The sequence below is a fragment of the Anabrus simplex genome, chromosome 6 (genome assembly GCF_040414725.1).
Source record: "Anabrus simplex isolate iqAnaSimp1 chromosome 6, ASM4041472v1, whole genome shotgun sequence".
NCBI lineage: Eukaryota > Metazoa > Arthropoda > Insecta > Orthoptera > Tettigoniidae > Anabrus > Anabrus simplex.
In genome coordinates, this window is record NC_090270.1 from 132,128,926 (window position 1) to 132,149,394 (window position 20,469).

The following is a 20,469-nucleotide window of genomic DNA, read 5'->3' on the forward strand; positions in this document are numbered from 1 at the left end:
ACCTCTAGAGGCTGAGTGGACCCCCTTCCAGCCCTCATACCACTTTTCAAATTTCGTGGCAGAGCTGGGAATCGAACCCAGGCCTTCGGGGCTGGCAGCTAATCACACTAACCACTACACCACAGAGGTGGACAACAACAACAACAACAGTAATAATAATAATAATAATAATAATAATAATAATGAATAATTATTTTAGTATATTATTATTATTCAACAATAACGATAAATGTAAATGAAAATATCATATATTTGCCTTCTTCATACTTATAAAGCAGTATTTACTACATCGCTACCACATCCGTTGCGCTTCACTCTTGGAACTGCAAGGGAGCACACATTCAGTACTGTTCTTGCGTCCTCCGCTCGCCCACCGAAAACACTGATTGGTTTGTAAGCAACAGCTTACTACCGGATAATACCGGATGGAGCGCTGCACTCGCACTACCGATTACAATCATAGAAGCAGCTGCTCCATTCCCAGCTCTACACATTGGCGAATGCACAGATGGTGGTAGCGTACGTAGCACTTATCCTCTTTGGTACGTAGGGGAGCATGGGGTAGATCAGGCGATATGGTTACTTTTGGCTGAGAAAAATATTACTTTTGCTTCTTAGGTCTCTCGTCCACTGGAAGTGGAAACCTGTGAACTGCAAGTTCGGCCGAATGTCTGCAAAGTTTATTCGTACGAAATCAGTTATACGTTCTTTGGTTGAGAATTCGGCCGAGTTAATCAGGATAATATAATGGCACTTCCTGATTATTTGTGTGATATTTATGCATTGAATGCACCTCTGCTAGTGAGAAGAACTCGGAAATAGAGACAGGAGTGGGTAAATGATATTTGATTCAAAAGACAAATGTTTGATGAATTTTTCACATTCATGGGCTAATAGAGAAAAGGACAAGATACAGTAGGTTACTTTGGTTATTTCTGCATGAAATGTGAAGCATTTCGATACGTATTAAACAAAATACAACTTCATTTGAAAAAATACAGTAACATTCAAGAAACTATTTCACCTGAAATCTTCTGACTGTAACTTTGCGGTAAGCAATGTTCATTTAAAGTGGGTAATCGAGGGAATTTCTTCACCTCTTCTACTTACTTCATCCTAAATTTTAACATTTCTTTCATCTTTCCTAACTAGGGAAAGAAAATCTCTTATCCTGGTGAAAATTCAAATTCAAAGAGAGGTAATAACAGAAATTACTCTCTGTCATCACGATGACTTATCATATCACTGCGATAAAGTTTATCTTGAGTGGACAATGACCACTCGGCATTATGTGTGAAGTTTCATTGTCACGTCACAGAAATGTAACATTTTCTTTGATTCAAATACTGGGGCAATAATAAGTAAACTCGTATCCTCAATCCTGAGGTGGTGGAGCTCTTTTGAAACACACTCCCAATGGAGGTGAGCTGCATGTAGGCTACCATGTCAACCACATACCAGCCGTTCTGCCATTCATAAATTTCTAGCGGTACTGGGAATCAAAACCGGACCTCCGAGGACAGTAGCTAATAGTGCTAACTGTTACTCTACGGAGGCTGACAGTGGGGAAAATGATTTAAGCATACTGTTCAGAAAAAAGTTTATTTTCATTGTTATTAGGAATTAAAATCAACACATTACAATTACTAGTGATAATAATGACTAAAATATATAGCAGCACTGTCAGAACTAAAATATTATTCAGATGCAGTTGAAATATTAGACATAGACATCACTTTATGGCTGAACTCCACCTTTGTGAATTTCATACCTTCTGGTGCTGTCCTACAGCCCATAATGTAAGAGGTAGTATTCAACTTTAATTTGTAAACAACCTTTAAATGTAAAACTGAAGTAACTAGATGGGGAAACACACATATTTCTGGAATTCATGATGCAAATGGCCCTTAAAACTTGTTTTATAAGCATTCTTCAGACATAAGTATGAATCAAGACATGAATAGATAAGTTAAGTGAATTATATTTACGAAGCTCAAGTATTCCCCTCACCATGGTCATCAATTCTCCACTCCTGCAAGCCAGGTGCAAGTGTTTGCAGGTATCTTCCAGTGTGTCTTGTCCATCCGAAGCTGAAGTTATACATTTTGCTGCCAATTTACATCACGTTTTCCAAGGTCGTTGAAAATTTGCTTTTCCCAACCATCACAAGTCTCCCTTTGGGCAGCTTACCAACAACATTCCTTTCTAGGGGTCGTAATTGGAGCCATCTTTCTCATATGTCCATTCCATCTGCTTAATTCTAATGTTTCCAACAAATGCTTCTCCAATTCAAGTTGTTGATGGATATTTTCATTCCTTATTTTGTCTCTACTTGTCTTTTTGAGAGAATAATGAAGGAACTTCTTATCAATGACTTGTAGACGACTTTTTGCAGGTCTAGTCAACGTTGCTGCTTTCATTCCATATGTTAGAATTGGTACAAGATATGTTTTGTACTGTGTGAGCTTGGAAGCTTGGGGGGGGGGGAAGGAATCATCTCAAAGTGATTGACGAACGGTGTGGTAGAATTTTCATGCAGCTTGTATCCTATTCCCTATTTTTTTGGTTTATGGTATTGTCAGAAGAAACAAAGCTCCTCCTTAAGTATTTGAAGTTATTAAAAATATCTACTTCATTTTGCACTCACAGGTTACTACTCCTGGATTTCAACTCATCACTAAACCAACGGTTTTAGTTTGGCTGATGATCATCCCCATTTTTTCAAATTCTTCTTGCCAAAGATTCAGTTCAGCATGAACTACTGCTTCTGTCTCACCTCATAGTATAACACCATCGGCAAATATAAGTGCATTTGTTGTCTGATCCTTCCTTGTCACTGCTTTTATAACCTCATCCATTATAGTAATGAAGAGATGTGGTGATAGACAATTTACTTGTTGGACTCAAGCTGTTGGTTTCAAAACAAATTGACCTTCCTCCTTGAATTTGCACACAGCTCTTTGTCTCTTGATATTGTTGTTTTACTCAAGCTATAATCTCATCTGACACTTCTTTAGGTTTTGGATATTTCCATATGTGCTTATGTGGTATGTAATCATATGCCTTCTCAATATGCCTGGCTGATTGGCTCAGACGGTTGAGGCGCTGGCATTCTGACCTCAACCTGGCAGGTTCGATCCTGACTCAGTCCGGTGGTATTCGAATGTGCTCACATATGTCAGCCTCGTGACGGTAGATTTACTGGCATGTAAAAGAACTCCTGTGGGACTAAATTCTGGCACCTCAGCATCTACGAAAACTGTTAAAGTAGTTAGTGGGGCGTAAAACCAATAACATTATTATTATTATTATTATTATTATTATTATTATTATTATTATTATTATTATTATTATTATTATTATTATTATTATTATTCCTTCTCACTATCCAAGAATACAACTATAACCATTCTATTCCTATCCCAGTATTTTTCAAAAAACTATTCTTGTCAAAAAGGAATGAGATCTAGAGTTGATCTGTTCAATCTAAATCCATGGTGTTCTTCCTCAAGTTTAGGTTCAACAAATTTTCTGATTTTTTCTCTCCATGATGGACTCATATATTTCCTGATTATTTGTGTGATCTTTATGCATTGAATGCACCTCTGCTAGTGAGAAGAACTCATAAATAGAGACAGGAGTGGATAAATGAGATAGAGGATTACACCTCTATAGTTGATATACTTCCTGCGGTCACCTTTCTTAAATAGTGGAGTGATCACTCCTTGCCTCGCCATCTAACTCCATAACTACTTCTGCATATTCCACATGCAATAAATAGACCCTCGTTTGTCCCATAAATACTTCATATCTTGTATCAAGAATATCAGCTGTTCAGCATCCATGGCAGTTCAACCTTTCAATACAATTAAAATAAGAAATGAGAGTTTACATTCCTGTTTTATTTAAATTGGTACCGGTTTCAACCAGTATTCTTGGTCATCATCAGCCAATCACAGGTAAGTGTAAAACAATGCACAGATAAATAAAATGTGAAGGTAAAATAATTCTGTTAGTTGCTGTTAGTGAAGCACTAAAATCTTTAGGGATCACTGTGCATTGAAGTTTAGTCAAACACAAATAAGAAGCACAGGTAAAAAATGTGAAGTTAAGGTGCAGTTAACAAAGCACTATATCGCACTATGGAGCAATGTTAGTTGAGTTTTCAGTGCTAAGAAGAAGTCTAAAATCAAATACGTATTCTACAGTTTCAGTTCCAGATACACAGCTCTTCTTTCGAGAAATCCAAACCAATCTGGGTATTTTACAGTTTGCAGATATTCGTGTGTTCATTGATGAACAGTGCTGGTTCTACTGGATGCAGTCCAGCTTGACTCCAGTGGTTTGGATTTTTCAGCCGTTTTCGTGCGTGTTCGTATGGATTCCTTACCACACCTTTACAAGCAACTGTTATTGTTTAAATTCTACACAATATTGTCTCCTTTACTAAAAATACTGTAAATAGTTGTAAATGATTCTAGACCTGTGTATAAACTGACCCAAGAACCTGTAAATCTTGTTATTTGTAATTATATTTACAGAAATGGAAAGTGTTACACCATGAAGTACCACTCTGATATTTATCAAACTCTGTGGAGGTGTTCATCACATAACAGATATTAAATGATTAATGATCAGAAGACAGTAGTCATGGTTTTTAGAAGGGGAGGAAGACAAGCGGCATCAGATATAATAAGCTACGAAGGTTCACCTTTAAGAATTGTCAATACATTCAAGTATCTTGGAATGACTTTTCAGACAACTGGGACCACATTTACAACTCACATAAAGCAAAGGACCCTGGCTGCAATAATAGCAATAAACAACATAGATCACCTTAGTCAACTGTCAATCAAAACGGCCTTGAAACTCTTCTGCCTTAAAGGTACTCCAACTGTCACTTACGGCATTGAAACAATTTGGACCTTCCTGAAAAAGAAAGATCTAAAAGAGAAAGGGTGAAATCAACTTTCCTTAAAAGAGCCCTATGCGTATCTAAATACACACCCTCTAGACCTGTGTATGAACTGACCCAAGAACCTTTCTTCATAGAGGACTTGCGACATACAATGACTCTACAATCAACAAAGGCATATCAAGAGCTCTTACATGAATTGAAATTAAAGAAGACAAAAATTTGGAGTGATTTTTATATAACGGATGCAATGACAACAGTCAATTGGTGTCAGAGTTGCTTCGACCTCAGACATTCAGTGACCCGTGCAGCTGTCTATGGCTTCCATCATAAGGCATGTGTTGTACCTAGATTTCACGATCCGAACCATGACTGTGTATGTCAATGGTGTGAGAAGTTCTGTGGTTGTTACCATGCACTGGAGTGCCCAAAGAGACCGTGTTCTCTGACAAAACTTTGTAGTGATTAAGTTTATACCCCTGCACAGTGTGTGCATTTCTGTATAAACTTTCAGTCCATATGGAGCTGTCCCAATATCATCATCATCATCATCATCATCATCATCATCATCATCATCATCATCATCATCATCATCATCAGTATGAGGTATGACCCCCACAGGCACGAATACACTCATGTATTCAGTGTAGCAGGAAAGCAAACAGTCTCCGAATGTCATCTTGAGGGATTTCTTGCCATGCCTGAAACACACAGTTAATGAAAATTGCTGGCTGGAAGCTGGTATGACTGTATACATCTTCCCATCACATCCGAGACATGCTCTGTGGGTGACAAATCAGGGGCTGGATAGGCCAGTCAAGGATCCTCACATTCCTGAAGGTCTTTTCTGTGTGTACTGCAGTGTGGGCTCTTGCATCATCGTGCTGGAATATGCCATTTAGTACTCTCATCATAAAAGATATGACAACAGGGTTTATCATTCTTGCCACATACTGGTGAGCATTTAGTCTCCCTTCAACAAGTACCAAATCCATCCTGTTAATTAAAATTGGTACTGGTTTCGACCAGTATTCTTGGTCATCATCAGCCGATCACAAGTAAGTCTACCCAGATTCCAGGAGTCGGAGAGTTATGCGCTTCGATAATCGCTGCTTTCTGTAACCTTTCACCAGGTCATCTATGGACATATTCACGTCGATCTAACCACCACAAACAGAAACAAGACTCATCGCTGAACACCACAGAATGGCTCTCAATGTCCCAGTTGACTCTGGCTCTACACGAGTCTGTATTGTCTGTGATATGGTATCAGCGGTAAGCAATGCATGGCAACTCAAGATTTCAATCCAGCTTCCAGAAATCTGTTCCTAACGGTTTGTGGAGACACTCTGCCTGTGAACTTTGCCCGGATTTCAGCTGTTGGCATCTGTCTGTTCGTCAGAGCTAGCCAACGAATCCTACGATCTGCTTGTGGTGAAGTTCTTCTGGAAGGACCCACACCTGCTCTTCATGCCACACTGTTGTCCTGAGTCCATCTTGTCACTACTCATTCTACAAGTATTGCACTAGAGCCAACTGTCTGTGCAGTCCATCGGTATGATGCTCCCATATCCCTCATGCCAGTGATTCGATCTTTCACAAAATCCAAAAGATGGCGATAGGCGATAAGCTGCCTGTGCACGTCTTCTAGGCATATTGTGTTGCGATCTGTACCTGAAAAGAGACAGTAATGTTAGACACACCCAACAACCATCACTTCCACACACCAGCTGCTATGTTTAGGAATGGCCTTTTCCTGACTAACAATTAGGTTGTATGGGGATGAAATTCTAATCAACATATTTCACAGGCATGGAAAGATTAGGGTATCAGTTTTGTGGCATTCGGTCAAGGTGTTCATTGTGTAACACTTTCCATTTCTGCTAGTGTAATACCATAGTGGTATAATCATTCCCTTGCATCTTATTCTTGATACAGACTATGAAATTTTAAATCTGTATTGAGGTTGAACTTTTTACAAAATTGTACAAAACTATTTTAATCCTCCTAGTCAATACTATAAATTTTACGTCCAATTAAGACGAAACTTACTTTCTTTCAGAAATGAAACATGTCATTCCAGTTTAAGACAAAACTTATGTGTAAGGTTGTGGGTTCAGATCCCATTGGTGTCTGGTTGGCCATTTTTGTTCTGTACTTGACATCTCTTGAACACGTACTAAATGTATGTCTGTCTGTTAGGTCATCAGCCCAGAGGCTGGTTGGATCCTCAGATAGCACCACCAAAGGTTATGCGGTTATAAGGAAACCCCAAAAACCAATGGCAGCACCAAAATGAGGCGTACTACGCAAGATGAGGAGTGAGGTAGTTTGCCATTGCTTTCCTCACTGGATCAGAAAGTACTATTGCAGCACGACTGACCCTATGAGCAGCACCTTTCATAACAGTCAGATGCACTAGTCTTGCTTGAATGTCATTACTCAGCTCTACCCATACCCCAGCAACTTCCATATTGTCACAGCCATGGATGTTGACTGGGACTTCGGTGGAAGCTACACCTTACTCTGTCCTGTGTAACACGACCTTACAGGTTGAAAGTCAGTTTCGATTACAATGCGGTCGTGAAAATTCAATATTCATTGACTTGGCCCTCAACGCGCAACTTAAACGCACTCAACAGTGTGATGGTAGTAGTACCAGACCTGTAGCTTAGATCCATTCCGACAGAACAAAGATGGCCTAAGCCACCATAGCTCAATTGGTAGAGCAACCGACGCAAAATTGGGAGGTTGTGGGTTCGGATCCCACTGATGTCTGCTTGGCCATTTTTGTTCTGTACTTAACATCTCTTGAACATGTACTAAATGTACGTAACACGACCTAATAGGTTGAAAGTCTGTTTCGATTATAATTTTTGTGTTACCGTATTTATTAAATTGTTCACATTCTTTTGAATTGGCTTCGTAGTTGATTTCTTGTAAATTACTTATGCAATATGTTAAAGTGGTGGACATTTCTTTCAGTTTTGACTCAGTTAATTTATAACTATTAGGTTAATCAATTCATAAGTTATTTAAAAAATAAAAAGTAATGAAGTTTATGTGATTTGAGAGAATCTGATGACTTTCTTTCAGAAATAAAACATGTCATTCTAGTTTAATTAAGTTGTTTCTTTTTCAGGTGTAATCTGTTGTTACACCTTATGTTTTTCAGGTATAGTATTTTCTAAATGTTATTTATTCATAAATTTAATAGTTATTAAAAAATACTTATACAATAGTTTATATTTTATATTTACTGTGGTTTCTATGTAACAAGTGTTTCTTCCTATTGTTTAATTTGATCATGTGCTAAAGGTATGAATCCCATCCTTGGCTATGTCCAGAGTCTGGAAGTAACTGAGTAAAAGTAATCAAATTACTTGTAACAAATATTTTCTTAGTTATTGTTACTATTCAAAAGTAATTTTTAATCATTAATTACTTCTTGAAATCAAATTGAATCGTTACATTTTAGTAATCGATATACAGAGTCTCTCATATAAACTCAGACCGAATGCATGGTGTTTGTACACTGCGCTACAGCAGGTGCCTCAGCCGAACTTACGTCATGCGCAGCCGCCCTGCTTTAAGTGTGTATGCAATCTTATATGAAATCTTACCTTATAAAAGATGGTGACCGGGCGAGTTGGCCATGCAGTTAGGGGCGCACGGCTGTGAGCTTGCATCCGGGAGATAGTGGGTTCGAATCCCACTGTCGGCAGCCTTGAAGATGGTTTCCTCTGGTTTACCATTTTCACACCTGGCAAATGCTGGGGCTGTACCTTAATTAAGGCCACAGCCGCTTCCTTCCAACTCCTAGGCCTTTCCTATCCCATCGTCTCCATAAGACCTATCTGTGTCGGTGCGACATAAAGCCACTAGCAAAAAAAAAAAAGATGGTGGAAGTGTCATCCTTCCTGGGTTATGGTAACCACATTCTGGCTGACGTGAGTGAGTTCTGCCATTGTAATATTTTTGATTTCATTGGTAATGTTCATTAGTTCATTAGTAATGATAGGCAAATGTCTTAATGTTAAAAAGAAACTCAAAATGAAGTAATTTATTTTTCCTTGCAAACTTTTGTATCATTTCTGATGCACACGAGGAAAAAATAATTTCAGTGACTTTCTTAAGAGTGGCATTAATAAAGTTAACTTTTTTATATAGTTTACTGTGTACACTTAATCAAGTCTAAAGACTTCCAGAAGGAAAAATCCATCCAAACAGGATCCAGGAATTAAAAAAAAGAAAGAAAGAAAGAAAGAAAGAAAGAAAGAAAGAAAGAAAGAAAAAATAAAGAAATGATACTACTGAAAATGGCTAGTATCTTTTCCTGTTAATTTAAAAATTAAAATTTCTGCCATATTTAGAAGTTTGAAGTAATATTCAATATCACACATCCCAGAGATTGATGAAACAGTGTAAGTAGAAATACAGTTGGCAGTAGTGATTTGATACGACATTTCTTCACTATTGGCTCTTCAAATACTGTGGGTGATTTAAAATATTAAAATGTTACAAAACAAACAATCTTCATTCAATTTAAAGGGGAATAGGTTTCAAACTGAGTTCTGGCTTTCCAAATAGGTTTCAGGCTCCACTCCAGTGCATTCCGGCACCACTGCATTCCTGCTCTGCGTGCTCTGTGATTCTGGAAGATTCTTCAGATAGGACTGACTGTGCTCAGTGGTGGTATGCATCGTTTTCTTTAATGGTGTTCGATTTGTGGAAGAATTGGTTTGCTTCAAGGCTTTGAATGCAGTCATATGGAAGACATATATCAGACACTATATGTCATTATGTTCAAGAATGATACGAAATTTGAAAATCTGTTATCGGTGGCAAAACAGCAAAGAGAGGCTCTTGCTTGTGTGTGCTTTATATACACTCCAGTTCTTTCAATATTGATATCATCCACCTCTATTATGTAATGGTTTATGCTGTTAGCTGCCACCCTTGGAGGTCTGGGTTCAATTCCTAGTCCTATCAGAAATTTAAGATTGGCAAGCTGGTATTTATCTTTAAGTTAATACCATAACCTCAGCTGCTGGTATGTGGTTGGAAAGATACACACATGAAATTCTAGAAAATAACGAACATTCCAGGTATTTCCTTAATCTTGCATTAGAAAATGAGAACACTCCACATTCCATTTCTGGACTTAGAGCAGCCATTCAAGCAGACCCCACATGAACTGATATGGTATGCGCTTCATTCCCATGGTGTTCCTGAGGTATATGTTTGCTGTTTGCAGTCCTTTATAACAACACCCCTTATGTGTCTGCTGCACTACTGATGTCACTCAGCCATTTAGTATTCAAGTGGGTGTTCATCAAGTTTAGTTTTATCACCGTTACTGTTCAATCTCTGCATGGACTACATGACTGCAGATATACAGACTCCTCAGCTATGGTCTCTGTTTTATAATGATGAAGATGATGATGATGATGATTACATGCTAGCTGCAGCAGATTTGAACAACTTGTCAAGCGTGGAAAGAATGGTTGAACACATTCAGACTGCAACTTAACCTCTCTAAGACTGAATACCTGGAAAAAGGCACCCAGACAGATGGCACAATCTCACCAATGGAATTTCTCTTGCAAAATCCTGCAAAAAATTCTTGGCTCATGTCTGAAAGCAGATGGTTGCACGCTGCAAGATACTTGAACTTAAGTAAACACTGCCTGGCTTAAATGCTGGCAGATCACAAGCATCCCCTGTGAAAGGAAGGTGTGTCTGTGTCTGAAGTCAAAATATACCTCGTGGTTGTCCATCCAGTAGCCACTATATTGGGTGGAGTGTTTGGCCCTGAACTACAAGATATGAACATATGCTTCTTACCATGGAAATGAAGATGCTAAGGTGATCATTGGGAGTCACGCAGCTCAATCACATCAGAAATGAAGTCATTCAGACTTCCTTCAAAGTTGCTCCAATACAGGAGAAGATGCGAGATACAAGGCTTTGCTGGTATGGGTATATGGCCTGAGTTAATCCAACATACATTGCACAGCAAGTTCTCGCACTTAAACCTGATGACGGAGAGCCAGAGGACGTCCAAGAAAATGCTGACTGGACTGTGAGGAAATGCCAAGAAGAAGAGCAATGTTTTTCTAGTATACTCTGTTCATCAGGGCAGCCCCAGTACTTGGGAGTCATTTAAATGAATAAAGTATGTGTATATGTTACGAAAATCGTTATTTCAGAAACTAAATTGATGTCTGTAGAAGGAAGTGAACGTCAGGTACTGTACAAAAACAAGATTGGAGCAATGAAATCATGGCAAGTGTTTGTTTATTCTCTCAGGTTGATAATAAATTGAGTTCAGTTTTTCAGCCAGACATTTTACACAATTAAGCTGGGTGAGTTTGGGACCCTCTACGAAGATGCAAATGTACCGGAAATATTGTCCTGCAGAAGTGCCTGTAAATCTACTGACACAAGACTGGAGAATCTGAGCATCCTCAAGTATCACCGAGCTGAATCAGGGTTGAACTCAAGGAAACACTAACATTGTAGGACTATGAATCCCAGTTGCACTGACTGCTACAATAATTGTGATAAAACAGTGTGTGTTGGCCATGCAGTTAGGATCGCTTAGCTCTGAGCTTGCATTTGGGAGATGATGGGTTCGAATCCCACCATTGGCAGCCCTGAAGAGGGTTTTCCGTGATTTCCCATATTCGCACCTGGCAAATGCTGGAGTTGTACCTTAATTAAGGCCACAGGTGATACTTTCCCATCCTTGCATCACCAAAAATCCTCGTTATGTTAGTGCAATGTTAAACCACTAGGAAAATCTGTGGCTTGGTTCTAAAAGGGCCAATGTCAAAAAACCTGTTTTTGAGCTATGATCATTTGAAGTTTTGCTTATAGTTTTCCAATTATTTTTTTCAACAACTAACTTTAAACTATATACTTTCCTTGTGGAAGTCACCTTATTAAACGCTAATTTTTTCTATCGTAGTCTTTAAAAATTGCCAGGTCTCTAATCTTTATTGGTAATCTAACATTATTGGCAAGGGCTTATTTATTTAAATGTTAACTGTTCGTTTAGTACTTAAGAGAGACATTGGCCCTTTTAACATGTTGCGAGCCAGGATAAAACGCGTTTGTATCAGTTAATATCTCAATTTCGACAATAAATGACACTGGCCCTTTTAGAACCAAGCCACAGAAATAATTGTGACAAGGCTGCCAAGTTCGGCAAATGTCGCACCCTCAGTCTGCCTTATTCTCTTTGGAGCTAATATATTCCCTGTTAGTTGGGCTGTCATAGACACTCCAGTCTCGTTACAGTTCCAAATTCGTTCAGGTGGGATTAGCCTAAAGTAATGATCATCGAAGAACTAGTCGCCTTACTTAAACTTAAGGGTTCTTGTGGATAGGTCAGGGTGACGATTCATGAATCCCCTCATCCATTCTGCTTCAGCTATTTCTTGTTTATCTCATCAAAATCATTTCATTTTTATTGTTATCTAGTAATCAATCCAAGGGCTGGTCTGTTATCATGAAATAGTACCTTTTTTTTTACAGACGTGGGCAGGCCTTTTCATTTCTTTATAAGATCTTCACGGCCTGTGACGTAGCCACAACGTCACTGTGGTTGAATAACGTACGCTGCACTCATCGCCTGCCAGTCCGCCCACTTACAATGCTGGGCGCCCGCGGGACGGAATGCACAGCGTGAGCACCTCTGTTGTATAAGGTACTGTACTGTAAAGATGGGCGAAGTGACACTGCTGACTGTTTCGAAATGTTCAATACGGCACGGTGAATTGCTTTGAAGCAGTGCGTCGATGCACAGCACACTTCCGTCTCGGACTGAAAGACAAACAGTATCTGCACAGTGTCTCACGATGGCATGGTGAAGCAGTGTATCAATGAGGAAATGTTCAAAATACAATATGATAAATAGAAGATGTACGGTATAATAGTACTAATATATGGTAATAAGCGTTTGCTTCTTCACTAAGCCATGAACCTGCTACGCAGGCGTAGTAGGGGGAGAGGTGATACTCCCACGTGGTGCGTCCCAGGTGGCAGATAGGGGGGTCCTAACCAGCTCGTCGGCGGACTTGAGGGAAATAAAATACCTCTCGCGGACCAAACACACTATCCCCTGTGGGTGAGGGAGGCAGATGAATAATACACCCACGGTATCCCCTGCCTGTCGTGAGAGGCGACTAAAAGGGTTGACCAGGGGATGATTGTATTAGAACTATGAAACTACTTGTGATTAGTACCACCACGCAGAGAACACCAAGGGTCGCTTTTACTTGCGCGTACTACCACTATATTAGGTACGAAATAGGTTTGTGATTAGTAGCACACAGGAGCACCGTGCGGTCGGCTTTTGCAGTACCTGTGATTAGTACCACCGTATGAGCAGGACCATGGGTTGATAGCTACCATGGTTCTGCCTTGTCTACGATTAGTATCCACTATATGAGGAACACTACAGGATAGGGGAAGGTCCCTGTGGTTAGTACTCTTATGTGATGAACACCATAGGGTTGCGTTGCCTATAAATGGCGCCGCAATGTGAGAAAAACCGTAGGTCTGTATTATATGTTGAATTTCACAACCTGTGAGTGGTACCATAATGTGTGGAATACCGCGAGTCTCTGCTACTTTTGATTAGTACCGCAACATGACAAACACCATGGTTCTACTTTCCTAGCAATAAGTACCGTTATGAGGGGCCGATAACTTGGATTTTGGACCCCCTTTAGACTGCAAGCATCCTCGATTCAGTATTATGCTCTAGCAGCAGTGCCTTGGTCAGTAATCCTATTGTTTTTCCGTCAGTTTCTATGAATGTAAGGTATTGCGGGTGGCATCCACTGATTGTTTTAAATTCATATCCTTCCATTCATTCTTCGTCCTCATGTTTTGAATTCTGGTCAGTGGAGAATTTTGGGCTTTTAATTTGTCATTCCATTTCGTCTCATTTCGTACCATTAGGGGCCGATGACCTCGATGTTAGGCCCCTTTAAACAACAAGCATCCTCATCATCATCATCTTCACTAAGCGCTTAGAATGATACTAAAAGGGATCAGTTTTACAGTTAAAAGTGCACTAAAGCAGTAACTAATATGAATAATTATAAAATGAGTAATGAAATCCAACAAGAGTCGGAAAATCGGAATTTGACGTACATTAACAAACAACCTAAACTAGTTACGGAAGCATAGTAAGATAGTTATTGAACTAATTTGAATGATTATAAAATGAGAAATTAAATCTAAGAAGAGTCCAAGGTTGGTATTATAATGTAAACCAACAACTTGACCTAATTCAATTTAAAACTATACTTCAAGTGGAAGTTTTAAAACATAATTATCGAAAATGTTGCATTTGATGAACAGGGGTGTCTTTCTGTTATAGTATGACCCTGCTTTGGAAACACTGTTCTTTTTCTGTGTAAATCTAAGACCTAATATAGCGGAGTACATTGTTCTTTTAGTAACTTGAATTGCGGTTCAGAATATGAAGCGTCTATTAATGTGTGTTGGCTCATCTTCAGGGCAATGTCACGCGGAATGTTTCTATTAAGGCGAGAGGATTAAAAAAAAAAAAGCACCATCACTGTTTTGAAGCATCGATGTAGCTGACATGTACGGATCGACTGCTGTTTCTGTTCACGCGACACGACGTGTTAATGTGCCGAGGCATCTAGACGGCTGATTGCGCCGGCTCAGTGTTTCGAAGCATATAACACACTAGCCAACTCTATTGTATTACAGGCACACGGCTGAATCTGATATTGTTACTTCTTACTTACCCCACTCTCCTAGTTTTAATCTTTCCTTTCTGATGTTCCTTGGTCTATTCTTATTCTTTGCCAGCTCAGACGGTATTGGTTTGCGACGTCTTCTGGAATTCATTTTCTACTCTCTCATGGTCCTTCTCTCTTTTTTCTTCAGTACCTTTCTTCTTCGAAGGGTCCCATTCCTTCCTCTTTCTCCAATCAATCAATCAATCAATCAATCAATCAATCAATCAATCAATCAATCAATCAATCAATCAATCAATCAATCAATCAATCAATCAATCAATCAATCAATCAATCAATCAATCAATCAATCAATCAATCAATCAATCACAACTGATCTGCATTTGGGGCAGTCGCCCAGGTGGCAGATTCCCCATCTGTTGTTTACCTAATCTTTTCGTAATAATTGCAAATTGGCAAATTATTCCAATACCTAATTCCTTTTCCTATAAAATAATATTGGGCCCAATATGTCCTCTTGAATTCCAACTTTATCTTCATATTGCGAACTTTCCTACTTTTAAAAACACCACTCAGACGTATTCGTCTACTGATGTTACTCCACGCCATCTCTCCACTGACAACTCGGAACATACCACGTAGTCGAACAGCTCGTCTCCTACCTCCCAAGTCTTCCTAGCCCAAACTTTGCAACATTTTCGTAACGCTACTCTTTTGTCATGCCTTTGCTGGCAGGACCTAGTGTTTACAGTGGGCCAGTGTAATTTTGTTACTTTCATTGATCTGTCTCTGTCTTATCCTTGGCTTTGAGAATATGAAAGTGATTGAGGTATGAGCGATGCTAGTAATGCCATTCCGTCTGCAGCCAGTCCCTGCTATGAATGGTGTGATAATGTTGCTCATAGGGTCGGTTGGTGCATGCATTTCAGTGGGCTTGGCAGACTGATATGTAATAGCAACTTCTGGCTCGGCGAGGAAAGCAACGGTAAACTACCTCACTCCTCATTTCCCTAGTACACCTCTTCAGTGATGCCTAGGCCATCTATGGCAGCTGATGGCAGAGCTGTTGAGGATCCAACCAGCCTTAGGGCTGAAGACTGAACACTCTTTTGTCGGAAATCACCCAGGACAAATCGAGCCGCTTTATTTATTTATTTATTTATTTATTTATTTATTTATTTATTTATTTATTTATTTATTTATTTATTTATTTATTTATTTGGATTTTTTCCAGTTCTCGAATAAAGTAATCCTGGTGTTCTATAACTGGAACCATACTGTAGTTGGAGTCTTACCACAGACTTATATGCCCTCTCTTTTAAATCCTTACTCCAACCCTTATAACCATGTGCAGAGATCTGTACCCTTTATTTACAAGCCCGTTTATATCATTACCCCATTGAAGATCTTTCCTTATATTAATACCTAGGTACTTAACAGCAATCCCCATAAGGAACTTTCACCCTTGATACGGTATATAAGAAAACATAAGGGTCCAGTAATACTGCCTTGAGGAATTGCCCTCTGTAATGATTGCAGGATCACATAATGCTTAGCCTACTCTAATTCTCTGAGTTCTGTTTTCTAGAAATACGGTCGCCCATTCAGTCACTCTTTTGTCTAGTCCAATTGCACTCATTTTTGCCTGTAGTCTTCCATGATTTACCCTATCAAACGTCTTATAGGCTATAGGGCAATCGCGAAAATAGTCCATTTGACCTCCTGAATCTAAGATATCTGCTATATCTTGCTGGAATCCTACAAGTTGAACTTCAGTGGAATAACCTTTCCTAAACCCGAACTGCCTTCTATTGAACCAGTCATTAATTTTCGCAAACATGTCTAATATAATCAGAAAGAATGTTTTCCCAAAGTTTATATGCAGCACATGTCAAACCGACTGGCCTGTAATTTTCGGCCTTGTGTTTATCGCCCTATGCTTTATACATAGGGAGTACCTAGTATAGCAACTCTTCATTCATTTGGTATAACTCTTTCATGCAAACAGTAATCATATAAATACTTCAGCTATGATACTATATCCCAATTAGTGTATCCCCAGAAATCTTACCAATTCCAGCTGCTTCTTCTAGTTTTCAACTTTTGTATCTTATTGTAAATGTCATCGATTTTTTTCTTTTTTACTTTACAAGTTGCTTTACGTCGCACCGACACAGATAGGTCTTATGGTGACGATTGGATAGGAAAGAGTTAGGAGTGGGAAGGAAGCAGCTGTGGCCATAAGTAAGGCACAGTCCCAGCATTTGCCTGGTATGAAAATGGGAAACCACGGAAAACCATCTTCAGGGCTGCCCACAGTGTGGTTCGAATCCACTATTTCCGGAATACTGGATACTGGCCGTACTTATTCGACTGCAGCTATCCACCTCGGTTAAGTAAAGTTCAGTACTTCGTTAATATATATTTTTTTAAATGCTATTTGTTCGGGGCGTCGACGTAGGAAGATCTTTTTCCCCTACTTGCACCATATGAGAGGAACCTGCGTGTATTTTGTAGTGATGTGCTTGAGCCCGGCTCGAGCTGCTCGAACAGATGACGTCAGAGTTCGAACAAGTTCGAGCTTTGCTCGAGCGTTTTTGCGCGCCGCAACCTAGCGCCTTGCTGTTACTAACACCCAGAAAACTTGAGAAGGATGTGTAAGAGTATTATGCTGGACAGTACCGGTTCGTCCTCTGTTTACTGTTACTTCCGTGTCTTTTGTACATAATATAATTTTGACCCATACCTATATATTGGAGACAGTCAAAATTTGTGTTTGTGCGATGATTCGTTACAAATGCCTCCATCTGAAGCTTAGTTACAGCTGATTTTAAACACGCCAAAATGATTTTAATACAACCATTGTACCAGTCCAAAGCTTGGTTAAAGTGTGATGCTAATCAGCATTTTAAAACATATAATTTACTGTTGACCAAATTATTGTATGTACAGTACTTGAGTTTGGAGGTTTTAACCCCCTGTGGGTGCGGGACACAGACGAAGAATATATCCACGGTATCCCCTGCCTGTCATAAGAAGTGACTAAATGGGTTTCCGGGGCCTCACAACTTGGAAGCGTGGGTTGGCAGGTTCGAACTTGTCAAGTTGGGGCCAGAAGGCCAGCGCCTCAACCGTGTGAGACACTGAGTCCGGCATTTCTAATTCTTTCCCATCCCATTTTCTCCGAAAAGTAGGTTAAAGTGACGTTAGACTGCCATAAATTAATTAATTTTAATTAATTAACGATGGATTAACTTTAGTTTTTTTAATGAAGGACTGGTGCGTTATAAAACAGTGTCCTTTACCTTGGCCTACCTTTAATTATTCCACGATAAATAGATTGGAAACTTATTTCTTGAATTGTATATACAAATTCACTTTGTGTTGTATTAGAGTTTAAATATAAAATATACGAGCTTGTATATCTGCGGGAATGTTGATATCGTGGTAGCCACGGGACCTTTTTGTAATGGTGGTGATTACTGTTTTTGTAATAAAGTAGAACGGTGCCACCATCCTTCCTTAAAAATAACCAGAAAAATTGTCGAATAGATCAGACTCTCTTTTAGGGAAAAGCCACGAAGGACGTGAAAATGTAAGACTGCCTGAGCTTGGCAAACATCGTACCATGGGGGTCTGAAGAGAACAAGAGTTGACCAAGAGATACCGGATAGGAAATAGAATAGTACATATTTATTTATCATCTACAGAATTGTATGTTACCAAAAACATGACATGACTTATTCTTCTCCTTCAGACACCCAGGTGACGATTTCATGTTTCCTTCCATATACTTTCTGTACATATAACCATTTTCCTTATTAGTAACTGTCAAATCCATTACAGCTCACAACAGTAAATAATTACACCAGGAAGTTTAGATATAGAATTGTGTTTGTGTCTGAAGGTATCAATCTCTAAATAATGCCCGCGAGAGAAAAAAGTTGATCTGCAAGGAGCGAGCAGGAGATCAAGCAGGTTAACGGGGGTTAAGCTAATGAGGCCCACCCCCTGCTACAATGACCGCAAATGTCCTGTGACAACTGGGGAATTTCTGTGAGTGGGCACAAGTTTATCTCATTAACCGCAAATGTCCGTGATTATGTGATGACCGCAAATGTCCAGACACCGAAACAGGTTCCAAGAAGAACATTCCAGGAATCATCAGTGAACAAGGGGAGTGTGGTGTATGTGAGGACCTATAGACGGTAGATGTATTCAGTCAGCAGTATTGTTGGTTACAAGGATAATGTCCAGATAGAGGAGGTGACTAATATTAACGAGTCCGGCCCCGCTGTGTAGGAGGCAACGCGTCCGCCTGTCACCCGGCGGCTCCGGGTTCGATTCCCGGCCTGGGTGTTTGTGTCGTCTTTAACGTTCCTTTCCTTTACACTTCCGCCATTTACAAAATACTAGGTTCAAATTGGTCCGAGGAGAGGAAAATGAGTCATAGTGAGCAGATGAAGGATGTTTGAAGGAAGAAGAAGAATAAGAAGAAGAAGGAACAACAAAGGATGAAGCATTGAAATTGTCACGTGGTCCCTAGAAGACCCTAACGGAGAAAATAATAATAACAGTGGCGTATGCCAGGATCAAGACCTGGGCTACTGCTAGACTCAGGTTACCCCTTTTCAGTGGTTGGTTTAGTGAACGTCAAGCTTTCAGCGTTTTGAGCTGCAGCCAATTAACGGAGAAGCCTGCTGTTTAGGCAAGCTGCTTCACAAGCTACTGCCCTGGCCTCTGCTATTAATACCAGTATCGGCGATTGGGAGATAAAAGTGGAGGGGGGCGGGGGGAGCGGCAAAAAATTATAGAAATCAAAAATGACCAGAGGCCTGGGGAATATAGTGGGGGATAGACAACAAAATTGAAAGAAAATAGCTAAAAAAAATGAAAAGTTTTTAATGCTCTCTGAGCAAATTTCGACATAGAAGTAAAGGTTAACAGTCTCCAAACTTAACTGCGGTAATAACAGGGTTTCTCTGGGGGGGGGGGGGGAATTTTGATTTAACACTATACAATACCGTAACATTTTCACCAAAGGAAGAATTACACATGTGCGCAACTACGATTTTTTGTCATTAGATACTAATCGTGCTTCTGCATTCTGCTGCGCTAGTCTCCACACTGTAGTCTCCACTACCTGCTGTGGCGCTGAAAAATCGGTTACCTGGATGGATGACATTTTGCGCGTATTTTCACTAAGTATTTTTTATTTAAAGAAATTAAGGGAAATAATTAGGTGATAGACAACAGGGTTTTATAATTTTTTAAAAAATAATTCCTAGTGTTATGTGGCTAACATGGATTAAAATTTAATTTTTCTCCACAAAGTGGTGGGGGGACTGCCCCCCGTTGCCCCCCCTCCAATCGTCGCTACTGTCTGTAACTGCCAATGCTCAATCCCTGATCAATGGAGATGGTAATCTAAGGTTTAGCAAATGAAAGTCCGGCTTTGTGGCTAAATGGACAGAATGCTTGCCTTTAGTCCGATGGCCACGGTTCAGTTTTCAGAATCAACCTCCTCATACTGTTAGTTCCCCTGGCTTGGGGACTGGGTGTTTATGACGTCTTCGTCATTCATTTTATCCTCATTAGGTCACCACCAACCCTATACAGATGCCATGCCCCATTATTATTATTATTATTATTATTATTATTATTATTATTATTATTATTATTATTATTATTATTATTATTATTGTTTTGTTTGTCCAACCCTTGTCCCGTTTCCCTACGGGGTCGGGTATGAGGTGAGATGAATTTGTCGTGGCGGTTTTTTACGACCGGATGCCCTTCCTGACGTCA